The following is a 25,184-nucleotide window of genomic DNA, read 5'->3' as shown; positions in this document are numbered from 1 at the left end:
TGTCAGGAAGACATTGAGAGAACTTTTATCGTCCATGATCTGAGAAGAAAATATCGCTAAGACTACATGCGGTTATAACAGACTGTGACATGGCTATGTTAAAAGGGAGTTGTACCTAAGAGATAGTGGGGACTGCAGATATTGGATAATTCAGTGCAGGTAAAGCATGGCGGTGGAAAATGCACAGTCAGCCAGGCAACATCCAAGGAGCAAGAGAGTCGACGTTTCAGGCAGGACCTTTCTTCAGGACTGGGAATGGAGAAGTGGCTAACAGAAAATGGGTGATGGGGTGATGCTGGGGGAAAGATCAGTGATAGGTGAGTGAAGATAGGAGGTGATAGTGATAGATCGGTGGGGAGTGTGGAGCAGATAGTGGGAAGGAAGATGGACATTAGGTCTCCTGGAGAGGGCAGATGTGAGTCCGGGGCTTGGATCTGGGATCTGGGTTGGCCAGGGGAGATTTGTAAACCAGTGAATCCAATGTTCATGCCGTGTGTTTGTGGCTGCCGAGGCAGAAGATGAAGTGTTACTGGTAACATCCAGATAAATCCCTTCTCATCTACCTCCAGCTTAATAATCTCCTTCCTTTAACAGAACTGCACACAGTTCTTCAGAAGAGGCTTTATCAATGTCCTGCACAATCTAAGCATGACTTCCCAACTTCTAACCTCAAAGGTCTGAGCAATGAAGTAACCTTAAACACCCTACGCCACCAACTTCAAAGAATTATACCTGCGCCCCTGGGTCCCTCTTTTCTATATAACTACCAAAGCCCAGCATTAATTGTATAAGCCCTCCCCTTCTTTGTTTTATCAAAATGCAATACCTAACATGTATCCATGTTAATCTCCATCTGCCACACCTCAGCCCAGTGAGTGATATTACTGCCCCCTCACACTCCACCTTCTGATTAAAACGACAATCCCCTCTCCAGAAGGCCTACAAACACCAGCCTTGAGTTTCCCAAAGACCCAGAGCTTGGTTTGCCTTGTGCAAGCAAATGGAGCAGTCGGAAAGCAAAAGCTGGAAAGGAAACAGTTGCCTTGTATCAATGAATGATTTTAGGAAGAGGGAAGCCACATGATAGAGATTTAAAATAGTGACCGGTGTTTTGGGCCCAGAATTATGCTCCTTTCTCATCTCTGGTGTTCAGTTTTGATATCTACTCAAGAGCCTTCATAGTATAGAGTGTGTCTGCAGGATTTCTTTCCCTAATATAGCAGACTACTGGTAATAGCTATTTAAACCGGAAATCATAGCCAAGCAATTGAAGATGTTCATTGGTTATCTCAATGGCATAGCGAATGCACTCAACATCCTTTAGTTGAGGCTAATAACTTGCACTTTTTTTTTCAATTAGAAATGTCCCCTGTATAATTTGGTAATGTTAACCAAAATTTAATAAATCCATACACTTCAAATATGACCCGAAATCTGGGAATGATTTAGGCCTTGTTTAATGAATGGTGCCCAACTTTCTGAGCCAGAGCTCTGGATTCGATTCCAGTCCATGACTGTCTGATAATGCCCCTATATCTGGAGAAGGTGGAGTGGAGTCATGTCCTATGGAAGTGTGTCACAACACGTTACAAAAGGCTGATGAACAAACACACAGGAGCATCATGTTGCAGCTTTAGGGGCCAATGATGAATGATGGTAGTGTCTCTATCAATGCACCGAAAATTCTAGTTCCAAACTTAGAAGAGTTTAGAAGACTGAGAGGGGATCTGATTGAGACATAGAAGATTATGAAAGGATTGGACAATCTGGCAGCAGAAAACATGTTTCCGCTGACTGGTGAGTGCCGAAGCAGAGGACACAGCTTAAAAATACGGGGTAGACCATTTAGGACAGAGATGAGGAGAAGCTTCTTCACCCAGAGAGTGGTGGCTGTGTGGAATGCTCTGCCCCAGAGGGCAGTGGAGGCCCAGTCTCTGGATTCATTTAAGAAAGAGTTGGATAGAGCTCTCAAAGATAGTGGAATCAAGGGTTATGGAGATAAGACAGGAAGAGGATACTGATTAGGAATGATCAGCCATGATCATATTGAATGGTGGTGCAGGTTCGAAGGGCTGAATGGCCTACTCCTGCTCCTATTGTCTATTGTCTATTGTCAAATCCCAAAGAGCTGTTCCACAATATGCCTGAACAAGTTTGATTAAACTTTTTTGGAATCGTGCCTTGATGGAGAAGGAAGAGCTACGACTACTGAATTTGAGACTATCGACCCAGGATGACTGAAAGCATAGCCAACTGCCTTGATTGGAGTCACATTTACACTTTCTAGCGGTTTATAAAATGATGAAGGGCATGGATAGGGTGAGTGGTCAAGGTTCCTTCCCCCCAAGATAGGAGAGTCTAAACTAGAAGGCATAGGTTGAAGGTGGGAAGAGAGATATTTGAAAGACAATGAAGAACAGCTTTTTTTTCCTGCAGAGGATGGTGATTCTATGGAATAAACTGCCAGAGAAACTGGTGGAAGCTAGAAATATTACAGCATTTAAAAGGCAACTGATGGCTTTATGACTAGTGGGACATGGGCCAAATGCTGGCAAATGGGAGTGGATTAATTTAGAATAATCGGATGGCATGAACAAGTTGAAGGGTCTGTTTCCCTGTTGTACATCTCTATGAATCATTGATTTAATTAATGAAGGTCTCTTTGTAATCTTCAGCTGTTCACCATTATACAAACACTGTCCACTGTACACCAAAACTTGATGTCATCCGCAAATTTGCGAAATATACCTTCTATAACTCTCATCTAAATCATTTATATAAATGGCAAACAAAAGTGGACCCAACAATTTTGCCTCTGGATCATCGCTGCCCACAGGCTTCCAGTTCAAAAAACAACCATCCACCACCACCCTGTCTCCTGCCATTAAACCGATATACACAGAAACACACACGCAATCACACATACATACAGAGACACTGACGCAACCATGCCTTTAAGACAAAGGTTAGATTAAAACAACGATCGAGAGTTACAGTGAGAAGGCGGGAAAGATGTGTTGAGAAACAAACCCGACAGGATCAAATAGCAAAGTAGACTTGATGGCCCAAATGGCCTAATTCCAATTTCTTATGCTCTGTGGCCTTAAAGTGTCAGGATTGTTTTCCAAGGGTGCAGTAGAAGCTAAGTTTGATAAATACTTGATTGAACAGTCAATGGGACTGTGGGATACATTTGAGGGGCTGAATGGTATATGCTTGTTCCTATTTGCTGTGCCCCTGTTTCTGAAAAGAGGAGGTGACTTGCTGTGAGGTTTACATGCTCTAATATTAAAGGGGTCTCCCATTTCCATTTGAGATAACGTTGCTCCTTTCTCCTCTGGATTGTGCGATCTGTGGCGTTCTCATCCCCCAAGAACAGTGAAGTTTGGGTCATTGAAGATATTCAAGGTTGACCTTGACTGACCGTTGATGGACAGGAGGGTCAATGTTTATTGGGAACTGACAGGAAAGGGGAAAAGACAAAACAGCAGAAAATTATTTAAAGGCAAGGAGAATGCAGAATAGAGTGGTACAGAGGGATCTGTGTGTCTTCGTACATGAATCACATCAAATTACTCTGAAGATGCAGCTGGTGATTTCGAAGTAAATTGAATTATTCTGTTTCATGCAAGGGGTGTTGTGTTTGATCTTAGTGATGATTTTTGCATCAGTACAGGGCATTGCTGAGATCACATCTGATGTATTATGTGTCGTTATAATTGCCTTAACTAATAAAAACAAAATTGCTTTCGAAACATTTCAAAGATTTTTCTCTTTACTCATTCTTGGGATGAAGGCATTACGTTACGAAGAAGGAACAGTTCGACCTGAGAATGAGAGATGTTTTATTGACCGCATAACATCTTGAGAACAGTGTAGTTGGTGAATACTGGATGGCTATTTCTTCTTATGTGGGAGAATAAAATTGGAGAAATAATTTAAGAATAAGTCAGATTCAAAGGAAAAGTCATTGGAACGAAAAATTGAACTCTGATTTCTCTTCATATCTGATGCCAGACAGGCTGAGCTTTTCCAGCAATTTCTGTATTTGTTAAAAATAAAACATATTCATATTAACAAAGATATTGTGAAGTAATCAAACGCTTATGTTTAAATCATGCAGGCACATATTAACACATCTTCAAAACAAATAGGATCATTTATTGTTAATGTATTGATTCTGTGTATGACAACAGCACTAATGCACTGGCCTGGAATCGAGAATGTGATGATGTCATATAGTTCGGACAATATTCAAGGAGAGCTCACATGGTCCAGTCTGGGGCCTGATAACGTTACTGATTTAATTTAGAGATGGAAAAATGTAGCCTAACTGTGAAGGAACAGCTTATTGCTCCTTTTCTGTTTCCCTGCCGCTCAACACAGCACTGTGTGGGAGTGAAAACAAGCCTAGTCGTCTTTTCCACTTATGGAGAATTCCTGATGATGATTTATTGGAATCTCCCCACTGCCTGAAGTAAAGCAATTCAGCCAAATCCAACTGTTTCAGGAAGAAATCCCATTGTCAGAAGGTTATGCGTGACAAATAACTTCAGAAGTAATTATTCAGACTTTAGATGTGAGAGGATCAGACAAGAGTTTCTATGGCTGCAAATGGGCACGGTGGCACAGTGGTTAGCACTGCTGCCTCACAGCGCCAGAGACCCGGGTTCAATTCCCACCTCAGGTGACTGACTGTGTGGAGTTTGCACGTTCTCCCCGTGTCTGTGTGGGTTACCTCCGGGTGCTCCGGTTTCCTCCCACAGCCCAAAGATGTGCAGATCAGGTGAATTGGCCATGTAAATTGCCCGTAGTGTTAGGTAAGGGGTAAATGTAGGGGTGTGGGTGGGTTGCGCTTCGGCGGGTCGGTGTGGACTTGTTGGGCCGAAGGGCCTCTTTCCACTCTGTAAGTAATCTCATCTCATAACTTCAATTCAACTATTACAAAGTTCATTGAAAAATGACGAGATGGGAATAGGATAGAGACAGAGGGTTGGTGTATATATACATATATATATAGATGAAAGTGGATTGGTGCAAATGACACAGGTAGAAGTAGTGATGAGGTCATGCAGAGTATTATAGAGAGCGAGGAAAAAGGATAAAAGACAGGACCACGACAGTGGTAATATCCGGTTTACTTCCAGTGTTCCGTGCTAGTGAGGGTAAGAACAGGCGGATGTGGCAGAGGAATGCGTGGCTAAATAATTGGTTCAGGAGGTAGGGATTCAGATTTTTAGATCACTCGGATCTTTTGTGGGGCAGAGGTGACATGTTCAGGAAGGACGGGTTGTATCTGAATTGGAAGGGGACTAATATCCTGGCAGGCAGGTTTGCGAGTGCTACAAGGGAGGGTTTCAACTAGATTGGCTGGCGTTGGGGGCGGCGTGGGATCCTCAACAGCAGGGTTGCAAGTGCGAGGCTGGAAGGAGATACCATAATCACAAATAGTAAAGTGCAGAGATAGGTTAGGCAGGAACACGACAGGGAGCAAGGAATGCCTGTTGGATTAAATTGCATCTATCTCAATGTAAGATGGCTGACAGGTAAGGCTGATAAACTCAGTGTGTGGAGAGGTACGTGGGACTCCGATATTATAGCCATGACAGAAACATGGCTAAGGGAGGGACAGGACTGGCAGCTTAATGTACCAAGGTACAGGTGCTTTATGTGAGACAGAGTTGGTGGAAGGAGGTGTGGGGGGTTTCAATTTTGATTAAGGCGTGTACCACAACAGTAATCAGAGATAAAATAACTGATGGATCATCCAGTGAGGATTTGTGGGGGAAGCGAAGAAATAAAAAGGGAATGATGATATTATTTGGCTTGTACTATAGGCCCCCTAATAGTAAACGGTACTTAGAATAATTAAAATATATAGAGAGATTGGGGAGACTTACAGGGCCAAAAGGATTGCCATAGTCGTAGATTTTAATTTTCCTAACATTGACTGAGGATTACATAGAAATAAGGACTCAGATGGGGTGTATCTATTAAGTGTGTTCAGAAACGTTTCCTCAAGCGGGAAAGCGAATTTTGATGGAATTAGATAGAAGTTTGTAGGGGTCGGTTGGAGGAATTTGTTTAGAGGCAAAGCAACCTCCGGCTAGTGGGAGACCTTTAAAAGTGAAATGGCTGGAGTTCAAGGACTAGATGTTCCTGTGAGGGTAAAAGGCAAGGTTGGCAGGAAGAGGGAACCCTGGATGTCAGGAGATATTGAGGCTTTGACAGGCAAAAAGGAGGTGTGGCTGAGGTCCATGCAGCTGGGATCAAGCGAATCCCTGGCGGTGCACAGGGAATACAGGAGTTTACCGAAGAAGGAAATCAGAAGGGCGAAAAGGGCGCACACGATAGCATTGTCTGAGAAGATTAGGGTGAATCCAAAGAGGTTCTTTAAGTATATTAAAGTTAAATGAATAACAACATGATAATATGACCCCTCAAGGTCCAAAGTGGACATGCATGTCTAGAACCATAGGAGATGTGTGAGATTCTCAATGAATATTTCTCCTCTGTCTTTACTGTGGAGAAATACAAGAAGACTTGGGAGGTTAACAAAGGTCGTGGTGATATCTTGGAGTTAGTCAATATCACAGGAGAGGACGTGTTTGATGCATTAGAATGTATGAAGGTGGATAAATCTCCTGGTCCTAAACAGATGCATCCAAGAATACTGCAAGAAGCTACAGAAGAAACTACGGGGACCTGCGTGATATTTTTGCATCATCGTTAGCCGCAGGTTAGGTTCCAGAATATTGAAGTGTAGCAAACGTTGTGCCAGTTTTCAAGAAAGGAAGCAAAGAAAATTCTGGGAACTATAGACCGGGAAGCCTAACATCTGTCGTAGGTAGGTTTCATGAGAAGATTCTGAGGGATAAGATATGCACACGTTTGGAAAGACAGGGTTTGATTAGAAATAGTATATTTTTTTCAATTTCCTACAGTATAGAAATCGGCCATTTGGCCCAACAAGGCCACACCGACCCTCTGAATAGCAACCCACCCAGTCCCTTGCCCCTAATCTATATTTACCCCGAAATAATGCACATAAGGCTGTTGGCAATTCACCTGACCTGTACATCTTTGGATTGTGTTAGGGAAATGAAGCTCCCAGAGGAAAGCCACACAAACACAGGGAGAATGTGCAAACTCCAAAAGAGAGTCACCCGAGGCTGAAATCAAATGCAGATCCGTGGCACTATGAGGCAGTAGTTCTAACTGAGCCACCATGCCACCCTTGCTTTTCTTCAACGCAGTTCAATGACACAGGTACAAAATCTATTCTGTGTTGCTGGAAAAGCGCAACAGGTCAGGCAGCATCCAAGGAGCAGGAGAATCGACGTTTCGGGCATGAGCCCTTCTTCAGGAATCATCCTGAAGCCCTCCCTGAAGAAGGGCTCAAGCCCGAAACGTCGATTCTCCTGCTCCTTGGATGATGCCTGACCTGCTGCGCTTTTCCAGCAACACATTTTCAGCTCTGATCTCCAGCATCTGCAGTCCTCACTCTCTCCACAAAATCTATACTGCCCTTCACCAATGATGTACGTTCCAATGCCACAAGCCATGGATAATTTATTGTACACTGAAAATGTCATCTTTCTATTATTTATTATTGTTTGTTGTCATTTATTTTAATAATTATTATTAATAGTTGTTTTTAGACTGGAACGATTGCATGACTTTGTGAGTGTGAGATCATGCCTCACAAATTTGTTTGAGTTCTTTGATGAAGTGACCAGGAATGTTGATGAGGGCAGCGCGGTAGACATGGACTGTATGGTTTCCAGTAAGGCCTTTGACAAGATTACTCTTGATAGGCTAGTCTGGAAGGTTAGAATCGCATGGAATCCAGAGGGAGCTGACAAATTGGATACACAATTGGCTTGATGGTAGCAAACAGAGGGTTATAGTGGAACGGTGCTCTCCGACTGGAGGCCTGTGACACATGAAATGCCTCAGGGGTCAGTGCTGGGCCCATTGTTGTTTATTATCTATTTCAATGATATTCTTCAGAATGTACAAGGCATGATTAGTAAATTTGAAGGTGACACTAAAATTGGTGGCATTGTGGACAGTGAAGAAGATTATCAGAAATTGCAGCAGGATCTTGATCAACTGGAGAAGTGTGCTGAGGAATATTTTTTGCAAACTTAGATCAATGCAGAGGTTTCATGGTGATTGGTAAGGCCTTAAGCAGTGTCGTTGAGCAGAGGGACAATGAAGTTCAGGTCCACCGTTGTCTGAAAGTGGAGTCACATAGAACATAGACAAATACAGCGCAGTACAGGCCCTTTGGCCCTCGATGTTGCGCCGATCCAAGCCCACCTAACCTATACTAGCCCACTATCCTCCATATGCCTATCCAATACCCATTTAAATGCCCATAAAAAGGGAGAGTCCACCACTGCTACTGGCAGGGCATTCCAAGAACTCACGACTCGCTGAGTAAAGAACCTACCCCTAACATCTGTCCTATACCTACCACCCCTTAATTTAAAACTATGCCCCCCTCGTAATAGCTGACTCCATACGTGGAAAAAGGTTCTCATAGTCAACCCTATCTAAACCCCTAATCATCTTGTACACCTCTATCAAGTCACCCCAATCCTTCTTTTCTCCAATGAAAACAGCCCCAAGTGCCTCAGCCTTTCCTCAGTCACAGGAAGACATGGGCAGTGAAGAAGGCTTTTGGTTCACTGGCAGTCAACGGTCAGGACATGGAGGAGAGAAGTTGGTAAGTTATGTTGCAGTTATACAGGATGTCGGTGAGACTGCACTTGTAGTGTTGTGTTCAATTTTGGTCACATCGCGATCAGAAGGAAGTTTTTTAAATTCAAATGTGTGCAGACGGAACTTACAAATATGTTGCCAGGACTCAATAGTATGAATTATAGGAAGAGGTTGGACAAGTGAGAACTTTTTTTCTTTAGAGCGTAGGCGACTCAGGGGGATCTTATAGAAGTGTGCAAGATTATGAGAGGCATGGATAGGGTGAATGGACTGAGCCTTTTTTCCCAGAGTTGGGGAATTGAAGACTAGAGAGCATCAATTTAAGGTGAGATGGGAAAGAATAAAAGGGAAACTGATGGAAACTGTTTTACGCAGAGAGTGATACACAAATAGAATGAGCTGCCAGCGGATGTGGTTGAAGCATTTATATTAACAATATTTAAACGGCATTTGGACAATTACATGGACAGGAAAGGACAACAATTGACATGTGCTGGGAAAAGAGGTTAATGTGGATGGATATTTGTGTCAGCATGGACCAGTTAGGGCCAAAGGGCCTTTCTCCATGCTGTAGGACTTGATGACTCCATAAGTAGAATAGCATTTGGGTCAAACTCTCATTCTTCCTTTGGTCATGAGTTTGAATAATACTTGGACAACGTGCTTTCAAGATAACTTTGCAGAGATTTTCCTTTTCAGTTTGATATCAAACAGACGTGTGCGCGTGTGTGTGTATGTGTGTGTGTGTCTGTGTATGTGTGTGTATGTGCGCGTGTGTGTGTATGAGTGTGTGTGTGTGTGTGTGTGTGTGTGTGTGTGTATGTGTGTTCTGCAGTATTTTTCAAAGGGAAATACCAATGTACATATTTGCAATATCCACTCGTCATTCTTTTTTCCATCATAGTTTGAGCAACATTGCTTTGGTCATATACATGTTGTTTTAACAGATTAAAAAAATCTGTCTGACTTATTCCGAACACTGACCCTGAGACACTCTGAGAACTGTATCATTGGCCATATCACCAATCTAGTTTTAAAAAAAATTTGGGGCTAGTGGACGAGTGGGACTAGAAAAGGGAACAGCGATCCAAAAACACAGGAAATTATTGACTCAGTCAACCTAATGCCAGTGTAGAGGATATTGTTGGAGGGGATTCTGGAGGGATAGGATTTACATGCATTTATAAAGACGAGGACTTATTAGGAATAGTCAACATGGCTTTGTACAATGGAAATCATGTCTCATTAATGTGATTGGTATTTTGAAAAAGTGACGAAGAGATTGAGGAAGGCACTGTGATATACATTGTTCACACAGACTTCAGCAAGGCATTTAATCAGGTTCCTCATCGTAGACAGAATACAGAGGTTATGTCATATGGAATTCAGGAAAGGCTAACCAATTGTAAAGAAAATTGGATTGAAAGTAACGCGTTGTTTTCCAGACTGTAGGCCTGTGGGCCAGGGTGTGCTGAAAGAATCAGTGCTGAGCTCAGTGCTTTTTATCATGTATATAAACAACTTGTATGTGATTATCGGAGGCATGGTTAGTAGGTTTACAGGTAACATTAAAAAAAGTGGGGCAGTGGACAGTGATGATTATTTCAGAGTACAACGGCATCCTTGACAAACAAAGGTCCAAGGATTGGCAGATAGAATTTAATGCAGACATTTGTGTGGTTTTGCATTTTGGTAAGTTAAAGCAGGGTCCGACCCTGGGGAATGTTGCTGAACAAAGTGACCTACGGATGCACGTTCATAGTTACTTGAAAGTGGAGTGTCAGGTAGACAGAGTTTTAATGTTCAGTCAGAACATTGAGTATAGGAGATGGGGTAGCATGTTATGCTTCTACAGGACGTTGGTGAGGCCACGATAAGAATATTGCATATAATTCAGTTGGCACTGCTAAAGGATGGATGTTGCTAAGCTTGAGATGGTGCAGAAAAAATGTACAAGGTTTTTCTGGAACCTGAGGAATTGAGCTGCCGGTGAGGATGAACAGTTTGGGGCTTTTCCCCCTGGACTGTTTGAGTCTGAATAGTGACATGACAGAGGCTTATAAAATCCTGAGGGCCATTTATATTCTCAATGGCCAACATCTTTTTTCCCAGTGTAGGGACTTCCAGAACTAGACGGCAGAGGTTGAAGATGACAGGGGAAAGATTTAGACGGAACCTGACGGGAAACTGTTTCATGCAGAGACTGGTGGGTGCACGGAAAGTGCTGTGGTGAAAGCAGGTACAATTACATGTTTAAAATATATCTGGATAGATACATAAATAGAAATGGTTCAGAGGGATACGGACCAAATGCAGGCATTAGGACTAGGTCAGGTTAGGATGCCTGATCGGCATGGAGAATTTGGACAAAAGGATGTGTTTCCATGCTGTATGACTCTCCTATTCTATCACAGGTGTGAGGAAAGTTGCTAAAAGGGCTTTTCAATGGAAATTCTCTTCCCCAAAAGTTTGTGGTGCCTCTCTGATTGCAAGTATTCACAGTTGAGTTCGTTAAAGATTTCACAGAGACTGCGTCATGGATAATCGGATGCAGACAAGAAAGTGGGGCTGAAACCAAACCTGATCAGCCACAATCTTAGTGCCTGGTGGAGAAGGCTCAAAGTATCTCAGGACCCACTCATAATCATCAGTCCCCTGTTCCTGTGTTCCATTCAGACCCTCAAACCTGCTAGAGCTGAGCAGTTGGAGGCTACTTACTGCTGTCACCTGGTGCACAGTAACAGAGGAGAACATTCACTCCCTCATGACTGTCACACACGGTTTTAGAGATTCGGAAAATGTAATTGGAAAACCCAGGCTGGATATGAAAGCGGTCCGTCATTTCTCTTTACAGAGCTTCCCCTCTCTGCAACTTGTGCCGCATTTGTTGGTCGACCCAGATTCACTGTGATTACAGCCCCCATACAGCACCCAGAGATGGCTCACAAAGTCCTCTGGGCTCCTTGACTGCAACATTCCATAGCAGACCTTCCAGGCACCTTCCTGTAAGTAATCTAATCTAATCTACTCTAATCTAATCTAATCTAATCTAATCTAATCTAATCTAATCTAATCTAATCTAATCTAATCTAATCTAATCTATTCTAATCTAATCTATTCTAATCTAATCAAATTTTCCAATAACAGAATGTGAGAATATTAGAAACAAAGGCAGGTCGTTCCCCTCCCAAGCCTGCCTTGCCTTTCACTAAGATCATGGCTTCAGAGCCCTCACCTCTCTGATATATCAAAATCCGTCTCCAATCTCTATGAGCACTTCCATAGAACACAGAACAAAGAACAGTAGAGCACAGTACAGGACATTCGACTCTCGATGTTGTGCCATCCATTTATCCTACTCTATGATCAGAGTATCCTACATGCTTCCGTTCACGTTCTTCCATATGCCTATCGAAGATTCTCTTAAGATTCCCTCACGTAATTGACTCTACTTCCACTGTTGGCAGTGCATTCCACACACCCACCACTCTCTGTCTAATGAACCTACCTCTGATATCTCCCCTAAACCTTCCTCCAATTACCTTAAAATTATGACCCCTTGTGATAGATATTTCTGCCCTTGGAAACAGTCGCTAACTATTCACTCTGTCTATGCCTCTCATTATCTTGCACACCTCTATCAAGTCACCTGTCATCTTTCTTTCCTCCAATGAGAAAAGCCCTTGCTCCCTCAAGCTTACTTCATAAAACTTCCCCTCCAGTCCAGGCAGCATCTTGGTAAATTTCTAGTCTGAAGCTTCCACATCCTTCCTATAATGGGGTGACCAGAACTGAACACAATATTCCAATGTGGTCTATCCAGGGCTCTATAGAGCTTCAGCATAACCTCATGGCTCTTAATCTCAATCCCCCTGCTTATGAAAGCCAGCACAACATATGCCTTCTTAACCACACCATCAACTTGGGGAGCATATTTGAGGGATCTGTGGACACTGACCTCAAGGTCACTCTGTTCCTCCACACTGCTAAGAATCCTGTCTTTAACCATGTATTCAGCATTCACTTTCGAGCTTGCAAAGGGATTCACTTCACACTTTTCCAGTTTGACCTCCATGTGCCACTTCTCAGCCCAGCTTTGCATCCTGTCAATATCCCGTTGCAACCTACAAAAGCCCTCCACATTCTGTACCACTCCAACAACCTTTGTGTCATTGACAAACTTGCTAACACAATATTTCACACCCCCATCCAAGTCATTTATAGAAATAACAAAGAGTACGGGTCCGAGAGCCGCTCCCTGCAGATCATCACTGGTCACTTTCGGTGATCTAGCTCCCCTAACTCTGTGTAAGAGAATTCTTGACATTCACTACCCGCTGTTTGAAGAAAACATTCTCTGCTTCTACATCATGACCTATTGATATGAGCAATAGAGGAAACACAGGGGCTCAGGTAAGAGAGACTGGCCCTGAACTCAAGGCAGTATTTGACTGAGGATGAGATCAAGGAGCCTGAGGAAAATCACACTTAATGAGAATCGATTGTGACCTCTCCACTGTTTGGAGTCATTCACGGCACAAGGGAAGATGATTACCATTGGTGGGCATCAATCATCTCGGCCATGGGGCATCTCTGCAGAAGATCCACAAGGTAGCTCTCTCAGCCCAGGCATCTTCTGTTTGTCAGCGGGGAATCCTGCAGGTTGGAAGGAGGCCTTTCAGCCCATTAAGTCAAAACTGAGCAGAAGTGGGGATATTCACTGAAGTTTACATAATGTTTAGAACAAGTTGTCCCTCTTCAGCTCTTGAAACAGTCTGTGTCCATGTGCAACTAGACCTGGACAACATTCAAGATTGTGCTGTTAAAATCTGGGTAACATTCATGTTACAGCACTGTACATTTCCACAGTAAAACGAGGAGCACATTGAGCACTTCAATCTGGTTTCACAAGAATATGAGGAAGCCATTCAGCCCATCAAAACTACTGATCAAAAAGAGGGATAGCTTCTGTCTTGTGTAACAAGATTTATTTCGTGAAACGTTATGAAAAATCTCGAGAAAGCCTCGTGTCGACCAGATCCCCTTTATCATGTCCGCTTGTTACATTCTCAGGGATCTCCAGAAAAAAACTTTGCATGATTTTACAGGCAAAATATAGATCGCCTTTCACAAAACCATGTTGAATTTGCGTGAAGCTTTTCCAAATGCCCTGCAATTCCTTCCTTAATAATAGACTCTAACAGATTCCCAACAATAATGTTGAGGCTAAATGGTTACTGCTTTCAGTCTCGCTGTTTTCTTGAAAAGAGGCACCACGTTGGAGGGTCTCCAGTTTCACTGGAACATTCCTGAAATCCATGAAGTTATGAAATATTGCTCACAGTAACACCAGTCACTCTGTAACCGCTGCTTTTAAAACCAACTGTGAATTACTGCTGACCTGCGTACCCTTACTCTTATCTGTTTATTAAAAAGCCTTGTTCCTTTTGTTAGAGGCAATTCAAGAACTTCCCTCCTATTGTTATTTTGATTATATCATTGAAATACTTACAGTGCTTTCTAATGTGAGGAATGATATAAATTTCTGGTGTAAATTATCTATCTTTTCCGTCTAGGCATACACTCCAAACGTCCTCAATATATTTTCCTGACCTCATTTCGACCAAAGGGCATACATTCATCTTGAACTTTCTTTATATACACAGAAAAGCTTGCGCTGCTTGCTTTTTTATTTCATGCCAGTTTTCTTACATCATGTCTTTTCTTCCCCTTTTTCCTTGCTTTCTAGATTCATAAAGTCATATCACGCACAAACAAACCCTTTGGTCCAACTTGTCCATGCTGACCAGGTTTTCCAAACTAAACGAGTCCCATCTGTTTGCATTTGGCCCACATGCTTCTGAACATTTTCCATTTAAATGTTTGTCTAAATGTCTTTTGAATGTTATAGCTGTACTTGCATCTTCCTCTGGTAGCTCATTCCATAAGCAAATTACCCTCTGTGTGAAAACGTTGTCCATTTGCCCCTTTTAAATTTCCTTCTATTAACCATAAAGCTATGTCATCTATGTTTGGACTCTCCTATCCTCTCAAAAAGACCTTGGCTATTCACCCTATCCATGCCTCTCATGATACTAAAACTTCTAGAATGTCACCCCTCAACACTCCATCTGATTCTAGCTTCAAGAACAAGCATTTAAAGATAAGCACTGCAAATTTGTAACAGTATTAAAAATGACAGGTAAACAACACTCCTGTCATTGCTCCTAACAATTCTGTCTCATTTAGACTGGGGAGACCAGAGACTGGTTCGAGGGCAACTTTCACTCTGTCTGTAGGAATAACCCTGAGCCTCTCATTGCTTCTCATTTCAATAACCGACCTTGCGCCCATCCTAACATTTCGGTCTTGAGCTGCTGCAATATTCCAGTGAAACATTGCCCAAGCTCGAGTAACAACTAACTTTACACTTTGATGTGTCACAGCCTGCAGGAGTTAATACACAATTCCAAATTCACAGCCTGACTCCATTATGGCTATTCTCCATTTTTCATATATTCTACTTCCTGGCCTCCCACTGATCTCGTCTGTGTCTTTTTTATCCTGCACTCAATAGAGACAACCCATTTCTGCCATCCACACTTTAATTTACACCAAATTTATATCTGTTTCTCTTTCACCACAATTAAAAGCCCATCCCTCTGTGCTATTGCGTCTCCACATGCTCTGTTTCCTATCATCCCTCGTCCACTTTTGCCAAGGCATTAAGCAGCCCATTCCAGTTCTGATCAAGGGCCACGCTGGACTTGAAACGCTCTCTCTGTATATCTGTCGACACAGATGCTGACAGACCTGCTGAGTTTCTCTAGAAATTTCTGGTTTTGAACATGTTCAAAGGTATATGTCAAAGCTGCTCAAATGTCCTGACCCACTTAGATTGCCGTACACTGGGAAGTGAAAAGTAACAAAATATGCAAAATTATCTTGGTTCTGAAACTACATAAGACTGGTGTAATATTAGAAAAGATAGTAAAAGTTTCTTTCAATACATAAGAAACAAACGACAGGCAAGAATACACATTGGGCCACTTCAAACTGATGCTGGAAGCCTCGTGATGGGAGATAAGGAAATAGCAGGAGAACTTAATAAGTACTTTGCATCAGTCTTCACAGTGGAAGACATGAGTAATATCCCAACAATTAAAGGGAGTCAGGAGGCTGAGTTGAGTATGGTTGCCATTACAAAACAGAAAGTGCTAGAAAAGCTAAAAGGTCTTAAAATTGATAAATCTTCTGGCCCTGATGGGCTACATGCCAGAGTTCTGAGGGAGGTGGCTGAGGAAATAGCGAAGGCGTTGATTAAGATCTTTCAAAAGTCACTGGAGTCAGGGAAAGTCCCGGATGATTAGAACATCGCTGTTGTAACCCCCTTGTTGAAGAAAGGATCAAAGCAAAAGATGGAAACTTATAGGCCAACTAGCCTAACCTCAGTTGTTGGTCAAATTCTAGATTCCATCATTAAGGATGAGTTTTCCAAATTCTTGGAGGAGCAGGGTCGGAATAGAACAAGTCAACATGGATTTAGTAAGGGGAGGTCCTGCCTGACAAACCTGTTGGAGTTCTTTGAAGAGGTGACAAGTAGGTTACACTAGGGAAACCCAGTGGGAGTTTTCTACCTAGACTTCCAAAAGGCCTTTGATAAGGTGCCACACGGGAGGCTGCTGAGCAAGGTGAGGGCCCATGGTGTTCGAGGTGAGCTACTGGTATTGATTGAGGATTGGCTGTCTGACAGAAGGCAGAGAGTTGAGATAAAAGGTTCTTTTTCGTAATGGCAGCCGGTGACAAGCGGTGTCCCGCAGGGTTCAGTGTTGGGGTCGCAGCTGTTTACATTATATATTAAAGATCTGGATGAAGGGACTAGGGGCATTCCAGCGAAGTTTGCCGATGAAACAAAGTTAGGTGGACAGGCAGGTAGTACTGAGGAAGTGGGGAGGCTGCAGAAGGATCTAGACAGTTTGGAAGAGTGGTCCAGGAAATGGCTGATGAAATTCAATGTGAGCAAATGCGAGGTCTTGCACTTTGGAAAAAAAGAATACAAGCGTGGACTACTTTCTAAACGGTGAGTACGTTAATAAAGCCAAAGAACAGAGGGATCTTGGAGTGCTAGTTGAGGATTCTCTAAAGGTAAACATGCAGGTTGAGTCCGTGATTAAGAAAGCGAATGCCATTTTGCCAATTATCTCAAGAGGGTTGGAATATAAAAACCACCATTGTGCTGCTGAGACTTTATAAGGCTCTGGTTCGGCCCCATTTGGAGTACTGTGTCCAGTTTTGGTCCCCACACATCAGGAAGGATATACTGGCACTGGAGCGTGTCCAGCGGAGATTCACATGGATGATCCCTGGAATGGTAGGTCTAACATATGAGGAATGGCTGAGGATCCTGGGATTGTATTCATTGAAGTTTAGAAGATTAAGGGGAGATCTAATAGAAAATTTCAAGATAATACATGGATTGGAGAGGGTAGACGCTAGGAAATTGTTTCCATTAGGCGAGGAGACTCGAACCCGTGGATACAGCCTTAGAATTAGAGGGGGTAAATTCAGAAAAGAAATGCAGAGACATTTCTTCAGCCAGAGAGTGGTGGGCCTGTGGAATTCATTGCCACAGAGTGCAGTGGAGGCTGGGACGCTAAATGTCTTCAAGGAAGAAATTGATAAATTCTTGATGTCACAAGGAATTAAGGGCTACGGGGAGAATGCGGGTAAGTGGAGTTGAAATGCCCATCAGCCATAATTGAATGGCGGAGTGGACTCGATGGGCCAAATGGCCTTACTTCCGCTCCTATGTCTTATGGTCTTATGGTCTTATGGTCTTATGGTGATTGCTTTCCACTCCAAAAGAAGGAACTGTTTATTCTGACTCACTTTTTCTTTCAGCTCTCTACCATTCTCAACCCATGCCAGTATATTTAATCTCACTGTTGCACACTGTTATGGACGAGGACAGACCACCTCAAGTCATTTCAAGGAAGTAGTGCAGACCCAACCTTTTCTTGTTGCCTTAAGCAGGTGTTAAGGCGGATATTCCAGGTTGACGCAGCTGGTCAAGCCACTTAGTTTTAAATGAAACAGAATTTATTTTCAAGGTTACGGAATGAAACACAAACAGAAGAGAATAGCATGCAGAATAACAACCTATCCGAAAACTCAGCAGATTTTCCTAACTTACTGATATTAGCAAATTAAATTCATAAAGTGTGGGTACATGGGAAGAGCAAGAACTGACTTTCAACTCAGCCTACAAAAATGTGGGCATTACTGTGTAAAGTGATTAGGAATGAGAATATCAAGAGACGGCCAATTAGAAGCCATATCCATTCTAATAGTTCCACAGTAAGTAGAACTAAAGTGACTATTCCCAGCTTTTGTCATTTTAAAGTTTTTTAAATAAATATTAAAAAATATTAAAAATTGGCTACTCAACTAATATTCCAGGTCAAGATTTCTGGTCTTCAGTCGCACTCCACTTCTCAATTGAGAATCGGAAAATGGTTGAAAGCCATTGGTGGTGCCGTGGCACAGTAGTTCGCACTAGTGCCTCACAGCACCAGGGATCCGGGTTCAATTCCCACTTCAGGCAACTGTCTGTATGGAGTTTGCACATTCTCCCCGTGTCTGTGTGGGTTGCCTCCGGGTGCTCCGGTTTTCTCCCACTGTCCAAACATGCACCGGTTAGCTGAATTGGCCATGCTAAATTGTGCGTAGTGATTGGTGAAGGGGTAAATGTAGGCGAATGGATCTGGGTGGGTTGCTCTTTGTAGAGTCGGTGTGGACTTGTTGGGCAAAGGGCCTGTAAGTGACCTGTATCTAAATAATCTAAGGTGTTGTTCGAAGTACTTGAAACAATCCCCATAAATAACCCGTGGAAACATCAAACCCAGGTTCGTGCAGGAGAGATGTCAGAGAGAGGGGGGGTCAACATGGACCTTCTTCTTTGGCCTGATAGCTTCACAACTGGCTGCCTGTTTTCAGATAACAGCCAGTCTGTGAAAAATCAGTCCAAAGAAATCAAAGCAGAGGGTCTGCGCTGGGACAACTGCTCATTCCCCTTTCATAAGAACAGAAGCACTAGGAGCAGGAGTAGGCCATCTGGTCCTTCTAACCTGCTAAGCCATTCTGTAACATCAAGGCTGATCTACTCGTTGACTCATATCCACATACCCGCGCTCTCACCGTATCCGTAATTTACTTCATTGTTCAAAACATATCTAACTTAGCTCGAAAAACATTTACTGAAGTAGCATCAACTACTTCACTGGGCAGGGAATTCCATAGAATTACAAGCCTCTGGGTGAAAAGGTTCTTTCTCAATTCAATCCTCAATCTGCTCCCTCTAATATTGAGCTTATTCCATCTTGTCCTAGCTTCACCTGCCAGTTGAACCATCCTCTCTACTTTTTTCTGACCGCTTCCCTACATTTTTTAATGTTTCTATAAGGTCCGCCCCCATTCTTATAAATTCCACTGAATATCATGCTGATCTACTCTGTGTCTCCTCATAAGACAATCCCCTCAACTCCAGGTTCACCAGAGTGAATCTCCTCTGCACCACCTCCACTGCCCATATATCGCTTTGCAAGTAAGGAGGCCAAAACTGCTCACAATACTCCAGTTATGGCCTCACCAGCACCATGTACAGCTGTAACATAACCTTCCTGCTTTTAAATTCAACCCCTTTCGCAATGAAGAACAAAATACCATTTACCTTCCTAATTACTTGATGTACCTGCACATCAACCTTCTGTGATTCATGTACAAGGACACCCAGGTCTCTCTGCACAGCAGCATGCTGCATCTTTTTACAATTCAAGTAATAATCCTTTTTACTGGTGTTCCTAACAAAATAGATTACTTCATATTTATTAGAATTGTATTACATCTGTCGGACCCTTACCCATTCATGCAATGTAACTATTTTCCTCTGCAAAGTTTCACAGTACTCTGCACACTTTGCTCTCCCGCTCATCTTCGTGCCATCTGCAAACTTTGACAAACTACGCATGCTCCCAACTCCACATCATCTATATAAATTGTGAATAATTGCAACCGAAACACTGATCCCTGAGGCACACCACTCAGCACTGATTGCCAGCCAGGATAGCACTCATTTCTACCAATTCTTTGCTTCCTGTTAGTCAACCAATCTTTTATCCATGCTAATACTTCAGCCGTAACGCCATCCAATTTTATCTTATGTAGCAGCCTATTGTGTGGCACCCTGTCAAAGCCTTTTTGAAACCTAGACACACCACATCCACTGCGGCCTCGTTGTCTCTCTTGCTCGTAATGTCTTCGTAGTTTTCCAAAAGACTTGTTAAGCATGATCTGCCCTTCATGCATCCTTGCTGCATTTGTGCAATGAGCCGATATATATCAAAATGCCTTGCTATTTCTTCCTTGATAATACATTTTCTCCACTACTCAGATTAAGCTAACTGTTTTATAATTCCCCAACTTTTATCTATCTGCCTTTTTAAACAGTGGCGCCCCATTTGCTGTTTTTCAATCTGCTGGGACTGCCCCAGAGTTCAGCAAATTTTAGAAAATTACCACAAGTGCACTTGTTATTTCTCCCGCTACTTTTTTGTACTCTGGGATACATTCCATCAGGGCCAGGGAATTCGTCTACCCTTAGCTCCATCAGCTTGCCCAACACTACCTCCTCTGTAATAATGATTGTTCACAAGTCCTCACCTACCCTCATCTATTTGGTAAAAACAAAGACTGCAGATGCTGGAAACCAGATTCTAGGTTAGAGTGGTGCTGATAAAGCACAGCAGTTCAGAGCATTCCTGATGAAAAGCTTTTGCTCAAAACGTCGATTTTTCCGCTCCTCAGATGCTGCCTGAACTGCTGTGCTTTACCAACACCACTCTAATCTAGAATGTTCATCTCTTCGTCGACCACAGGCATGTTATTAGTGTCGTTCACTATGAAGACTGATACAAAATACCTGTTCCATGCCTCAGCCTTTTCATCATATCCTATAACTAAATACTCCTTATCCTCTCAAGAACCGATATTTAAGTTAGCCACTCATTTTCATTTTATATATTTAGGGATCATCTGTTATCTGTCTTCATATACTGTGCTAGTTTATTTTTTCTCGTGTTCTATCCTACTTTTCTTTATTTCTCTTTTCATGGCTTTCTGTTGACATTTAATCTTTTCCCAATCTTCTAGGTTCCTGCTGTTCTTGGCCACTTTGCATTCAATCTCTTTCAATTTGATAGCCTTGCGTTTTTGCTTAGACACCCACGGCAGATTTCCCCTTTTCTTCGAGTCTTTCCTTTTCTCTGAATATACTTCTGCTTAGGAGTTTGAAAACATCTTTTGAAAATCCTCCACTGCTTGTCAACTCTCACCATAAAGTATTTGTTTCCAGTCGACTTTTGTCAAGTCCTCCCTCCTTCTGTTGTCGTCTGCCTCGTTTAAGCACAGGACCTTGGTATTGAATTTTATATTCACACTCTCCATCTGTGTTTTAAATTCAACCGCACAGTGATCATTCCTGCCAAGTTGATTCCTAACAATGGGGTCATTAATTATTCCTGTCTCATTACACAGGACCGGATCTAGCATAGCTCACTCCTCATTGTACGTGTTTTAATTTTAGACACGAAAGCATTCCCAAGTTGTCAAACCCAGACTTTTCGGATTCGCTGTTTTTAAGACTGCTATGAAAGACAAACAAGGACAGCATGACCTTGTTAAAGGAGTAGCATTGTCACAACACTACACTTGGGACGTCATCAAAAATGTTTCTGAAAATCCAAATTCACTGCATATATTGCTTCTCCATAATTTATTTCGCAGTCGGATTCTTAAATATGATTCGTCATTAATAATTTGATATTGACTTGATCCATGTTCATTACATTCAAATTAACTTAATTCTCAAAGTTCCCTGGCAAAGCATTCTTTCTGATAGATTCTTGCATTCTCCTGACTGCTTCATTGGTGCTAAGCAGACTGTAATTCCCTGCTGTCTGCCTGCCTCCTTTAGAAATATTGGGGTTACATTTGCTGCTCTCAAATCTGTCAATTTCATCATCAGGAATTTGGACGACGGCAAGTAAAGCATCCATTATTCCCAGGCCCCCTCCTTTAGGAATCAGAGATATAGATTATCATTCCATGGGGATATATCAGATTTCAATACAAATAATTTCTCCAAAACTGTTTATTTACTGATTTGATTGTATTTCCTTTCTTTCTCAGTAGACCTAGAATTGTTTGGAAGCACTTTTTTAAAAAAGTCCTTTCATGAAGGCAGAACTGAAGTTGATACTTCATATTCTGCCATTTTCCTGTTCTCCATTCGTTGGTCTCGGACTGTAAGGAAGCTACAATTATCTTCTCCAACATTTCAGCTTGGTATATTGTACGTTGAGAAGATTTTACATTTCATGCTTGTTAATGTACTCTTCCAAAACCCATTACACTCCTGTCTTAAGCTGTTCAATGATTGACCTTCCACAGCCATACAATCACAGAAGCATAGACTCTGTACCATAAAAAATACAGCACGATTTATATTATTCCAAATTTCCTACATCGATCCCGTAGCCATGAATGGTATGACACTTCAAGTGCTCGTCCAAATAATTTTTAATGGTTGTGAGGTGGCCCGTGATAACTGCCCCCCTTAGGAAGTGCATTCCAGATCCCATGACCTTCTGGGTGAAAAACAATCCCTGAATCATCTCTAAACCTCAAATCCTTCCCTTTAAAAGTGTGCTCCCCTGTTCTTGGCCATTTGACTAAAAGGAACAGCTGCTGCCAATCTAACCTGTCCATGTCCCTCGTAATCTTATACTTCTGAATCATGTCCCCCTCAGCCTTCTCTTATTCAAACTAAACAACCCGAGCTTATCCAGCCTCTCTCCATAACCGATATGCTCCAGCATTAGAAACATCCAGGTGAATCTTTGCACCCCCTCCAGAATAATCACATACTTCCTGTAATGTGGCTCGCAGAACTCCACACGGTATTCCGTATTGGCCTCACCAAAGGGCTACATAGATCTTGTAATCTATGCCTCAATGAGTAAAGGTTATGCCTACTGCTTCCATTGACCTTTTATTCTCCCACGTCACATTCAAGAATGTGTGGAAAAGCTCCCTATGAGCTTTTTTGTGTGCTACAATTCATTGCGTATTCCCCATTTAGTTCCTTCTTCCAAAGTCCATCACCTCAGTTATCAGAGTTACATTCCATCTGCCATTGATCCACCATTCTGACCATTCTATCTGTATCTTACCGTAACATAAGACCTACCTCCTCACTGCCAACCACCCGGTCAATCTTTGTATCAAACACAGACTTACTTATCACACTCCCACTCCCCCTCTACATTCACATCTGCACCATTTATGAATACCACAAGTAATAAGGGATACAGCACTGATCTCTGTGGTATACTTGGGGACACCGGTCTCCTGTCACACAAACAGCCTTCTACCACCACCTATTTTGTGCAAACTTTTCTTGAACACTGATCTGAAACACACTGGTATAGAACATAGAACATAGAAAAATACAGCGCAGTACAGGCCCTTCGGCCCTCGATGTTGCGCCGACCGAAGACTACCTAACTTACACTAGCCCAATAACCTCCATATGCTTGTCCAATGCCCGCTTAAATGACCATAAAGAGGGAGAGTCCACCGCTGCTACTGGCCGGGCATTCCATGAACTCACAACCCGCTGAGTAAAAAATCTACCCCTAACATCTTTTCAATACCTACCACCCCTTAATTTAAAGCTGTGTCCCCGAGTAACAGCTGATTTCATTAGCGGAGAAAGGTTCTCACTGTCAACCATATCTAATCCCCTAATCATCTTGTACACCTCTATCAAATCTCCCCTAAACCTTCTTTTGTCCAATGAGAAAAGTCCCAAGTGTCTCAGCCTTTCCTCATACGATCTTCCTACCATGCCAGGCAACATCCTGGTAAACCTCCGCTGCACTCGTTCCAATGCCTCCACATCCTTCCTATAATATGGCGACCAAAACTCTATACAATACTCCAGATGAGGCCGCACTAGAGTCTTATACAACGGCAACATGACCTCAGGAATCCGGAACTCAATTCCTCTACCAATAAAGCCCAGTACACCATATGCCTTCTTCACAGCACTATATGGTGTATAGTTCCCTGCTCTATCTCTACAACCCTTCCTATAAAGAGTGTTCTCCAGTCCTCGGACACCTCACCTGTGACCAGATTCTATTTGAACATTTGCCTCAGCGCCTTTCATCCCTTGTCTCCAACAGCAATTGAGATGTAACTGATCTGGACATGGGCATTGGTCCAATTTTCTAACAGCCAATATATCAATCCATGCCCACATCTTACATCAATCTGTTCAAGAGCTTCCCAGTCCATCTTCTTGAATTCTGTACCTGCCTCCCCCTTTTCCCAAGTAAAACAGAGGTGATGTTCTCATATAACAATAAAGCAGCGTCTTCAGTTTCATGCACAAATTTCTGCCTTGATCCGAGACCAAGTCTCCTCAGCAGACCATCGTGCCATCTGAGGAATTAATCTAGATAAAGCCCATTCAGTATATGTGATCAGTTTATTTTACTTAGATCACGACATCAAAATTGTACAGGTACAGTCTCCCCAACTCTCTGTGTTACTCTGCAGAATGTCTTTACTTCTAGTAGGAGCAAATCACTGCAGAAGCTGAATCTGTACTGAAACAAACACATGCTAAATATCACAGTTAGTCAGACAGCATCTGTAAAGAGAGATCAAGCTAACACTTTGAGTCTAGTTGATTATTGATCGTCTGTATTCGGATTCCCTTTAAATGAAGGCGTTTAAACGGACACAGCACTGAAACCTGTGGCACACCAGCGTACCCCGGTCTGCAGTCACACAAACAGCCTTCTACCACCACCTATGTTCTCCAATAGTTTCTCCAGTGCTTACCTTCTCCTGTTTGCATATGTTCCTCCCAATACACTTTGCTTCAAAGTTTTCTGCTAACTTATGTGTGTGCTGATCAAACTCCTCCTGAATATCTGACTGTACTATTCACTGATTCTCCATTATTTACAAATGCAAGAGATATCTTCAAGAAACATTTTGTAAATTGTAACTTCCCTTTCATAAATGCAGAACAATTCACTTGAAATTTGCTATGACTTTCTCAGTGTCCATTAAGATCTTCGTTACAATAGGTTGCAACAGATTCGCTACTGTGGATGACAACTAACTGGCCTGTAGTCCTCCACTCTCCCACTTCTTCCCTTCGTAAATCATTTGAATGCATTTATAACCTTCCGAAGTGAATACAGAGAAATACAGTGGCCCCTTTTGCAATCAACATGTGTATTGCTGTTTTCTCTGAAATTTCAGTTTGAATTATATCCGGTCTGTCAGACTGATCAATCCTCATCCCAGTTCTGTTTCCA

Source organism: Chiloscyllium punctatum, chromosome 17 (assembly GCF_047496795.1).
Source record: "Chiloscyllium punctatum isolate Juve2018m chromosome 17, sChiPun1.3, whole genome shotgun sequence".
NCBI lineage: Eukaryota > Metazoa > Chordata > Chondrichthyes > Orectolobiformes > Hemiscylliidae > Chiloscyllium > Chiloscyllium punctatum.
Note: the sequence above shows the minus strand (reverse complement) of the source record.